The following is a 3,289-nucleotide window of genomic DNA, read 5'->3' on the forward strand; positions in this document are numbered from 1 at the left end:
AAAGTCCTACCCGAACACAGAAACTGTCATCAGAAAAGCTTAATAAAGTTTAAAAGCATTAATAATAATTGTAAATAATCGATTTGCAGTCCGATTGCGAATAATAGCAATGTACAGAATGACATTGTGCAAAGATAATCATTATCGTAGTGTATAACATAGCTCAAAATTCCTATTGTATCATTGAAATAACTTATCTCAGACCTATTATTAACTTATTTTAATGTCATATGTTATGACAATTTATGTAGAGTGTATTTTTAGCTAACTTTTTAACATTAATTAATATTAATAATAATGTAATAAAAAATAAAACTCGTTGCAAAGAAATTTTTACCTTTAGATTTGAGCGTCAATAAATTATCTTCTACAGCCAAAAGCACTGGCATAAATTTTGATAAACATGAAATTTTAATTATTTTAGACTTTTATTAGAAATTCATTAATGTGATATTTATTTTTTTCGCTTCGGAAATTCATACCTTTTATTAGTCACGCAACATTTAGGGTGTGGCGCAAGATTTTCTAGTATGGCGTGACATTTAAACAATTATACTCTCCGTGACATTTATAATTGCTTCTAATCTGTTATAAGTCGCGCAACTTATAGCATTTCTTTGAAAAGATTTAAAAGTGGTGTGAAAATTAAACATTTTGATAGAACATTTAGACTAAAAAAACCACATGGTTTGACTTAATGAGCCTTATTAAAATCCCATTAGCACTGCTCCAAACTTACTCATTTGGGATTTATTAAAACCTTGTTAACATTAAACATGTTTACTAGCAATACTAGCTTACTTAAGTTTTACTTGTTTCAAAACAATTAGCTAGTAAGACAACATTTGAGTGTCAAACTAGCTCACACCGATTGAATATCTAAATAATGGTGCATCTCTTTGAGAGATGCATCTTTGACATTACTTACAGCAACTATGTTAAAAAAACTAGAAGATGGTTACATCCCTTGTTTTTTTTATCAAAGTGACGCTCCGGTTTCTTTTATTTGTTTCCTTTATTCGTTATTTCTTTTATTCGTTTCATACTACGGATATATTAAAAAATTAATTACTGGAATACAACTTCTAAATCGTATTTTAAAAATAAGTTGTTTTCGAAAATATTTATTTCCGTAGCGTAGCGAGATATAGCCAAAGTGGTTTTTGCAACGAGCAAAAAAGGAAAGCAAAAAATTAAAGAAAGATCTGTAAAAAAAAGTTTTTCCATGCTTTATATAAGGTTACTTTCTATATATATATGTTTGTGTGCCACAAAATTTGAAATCAATTTTTGAAAGCTTTTTTCTCAACCAATTTTGCTCAAATTTTGCACACTTAATCATTTTCGATGACAATACAAGGAAATGGAAAAATTTGACCAAAAAAGTTAATTAAGTTAACAAAAATTTAATTTGTATTACCCCATAAGAACACTGAATTAATAAAGAAAAAATTTAAAAACGTAACAGTAATTTTTCCTTCTACAAAAGATAACAAAAAAGAATTTCTAGGCCCAATAGAATTCTGCTTGCATAAAGCATGGATTTGAAAAAAGAATTTTTTTTTGATTTACTAGTTTTTAAATTAGCATTCTTCTAAAAAAAAATAAGATTTCTTTTCCTATAAAAAGGTGTTGTTTTGATATTTTATCCCCAGATGCAAAGACCCTTACTACGCCGCTGTCTTTTGTAATATTCATTTATTAAGACAACTTTCTAAATAGCTTTTAGTGAAATAGACGAACTTAAATTGTTTGAACTTTTCTTCAATTGGATAAACTTGTCTAATTGTATAGAAGTACCTTAACGATGAGAAAAAGCTTTTGAAACAATAGAGTAATTCCTAATTTGTAGAACATGAAAATAAAACATTTGAAGTTAAAAAGGTTTTACCAGTTACCAGGAACAGTGACGTTCCCTAGGTACACCACTGTTCCTTTGTTGGTACTTTGTAAGAATTTTAATACCTTATATATAATTATCTCGATAAGCTAGATTCGGCTTGAGAATATTTATTTTCTTTTTTTGGTAAATTAAATGTTACATTCATTTTTTTTTTTACAGAATACTTTTCATTTATATTTTTATTAAATGCACTAATATACATCTTAGATGTAAAATTGCTATTATATTCATGCAGTTTAATTGTACATAAATTTATTTTATATACTTTATGGAAATTCTGTACAGTTCCGGAAAAATAAATTTCTTTTGGAAGAATATTGAGAATCAGGAAGTTCTTTTTTTCCTACCGAATTATACAAAAAAAAAAAACTGTCGATTTTCATTTCGCAAATGCTACTTTCGAAATGTTGTTTTTCCCCAGCAAGCATTTTGACGTTGATTTAATGTTGAAAAGGCGTTGATTTGAAGACGTTGATTTAATCGTTGATTTGGAAACAAAAAATCGACGTTGAAATATCAACATTGGTTCAACGTCAATAAATTACCGTTGAACTAACGTTGATTTACTAACGTTAATTTAAGCGTTGATTTGGAAAGAAAAAAGCGGCGTTAAAATATCAATATTGATTCAACATCAAAACAACAACTTTGATCTTGTGTTACTTTTTTTTAAACATTTTCAAAAGATATCAATTTTAATAAATTTACTATAAAGTATTTTTCGAAAAGCTTTACAAGTTGGGGTAAGAGGGTAATTTATTTTTCATTTTCGTAACTGCCTTTGTTTTCATTAACTCAACGTCACCTTCTACTTCACAGGTATAATCTTTTTGATTTTCTTTATTACTTTTTAATAACTTCTTTATTTTCTTTTTTGTGCCTTTAGGATCTCTTTTTTTACTTTTTAGGATCTCTTTTTATCATTTAAACGATAAGAATCATACTTCAAGCAGAAGCCTAGTTATGTACGAGTTTGTTTGTCTGTTGCTTTTGCATATTAGCGCTTAATCGATTCAGAAAATAAATGCAAAAGTATTTAAACTTAGTCGAGCGAATAAAACTGTAGAAACGGAGTAATTAAAATTTCAATTTTTATTATTTCATATGAATACTTGAAGTTTACAACTTTCATGTTAACTGATTTATTTTATTTTCTTATTTGTTTAAGGAAAGTTTTACACGTATTTTCTGTTAATTTATCTAAATTCATTTATTTTCAACAGGCAGCCATTAACTTTAATTTTTAAAATTAAAATAAAATCCTACCAATTATTGCTTTGCAAACATTTATCTCTCTATAGGTAATTTCACAGTTACTTTTCCCTTCGAACCATTCAAATTGAACTTTGATTGAAGTCTGTTTTTATTCGCCTTAAACATGTCAAA

The sequence above is a fragment of the Hydra vulgaris genome, chromosome 07 (genome assembly GCF_038396675.1).
Source record: "Hydra vulgaris chromosome 07, alternate assembly HydraT2T_AEP".
Classification (NCBI taxonomy): domain Eukaryota; kingdom Metazoa; phylum Cnidaria; class Hydrozoa; order Anthoathecata; family Hydridae; genus Hydra; species Hydra vulgaris.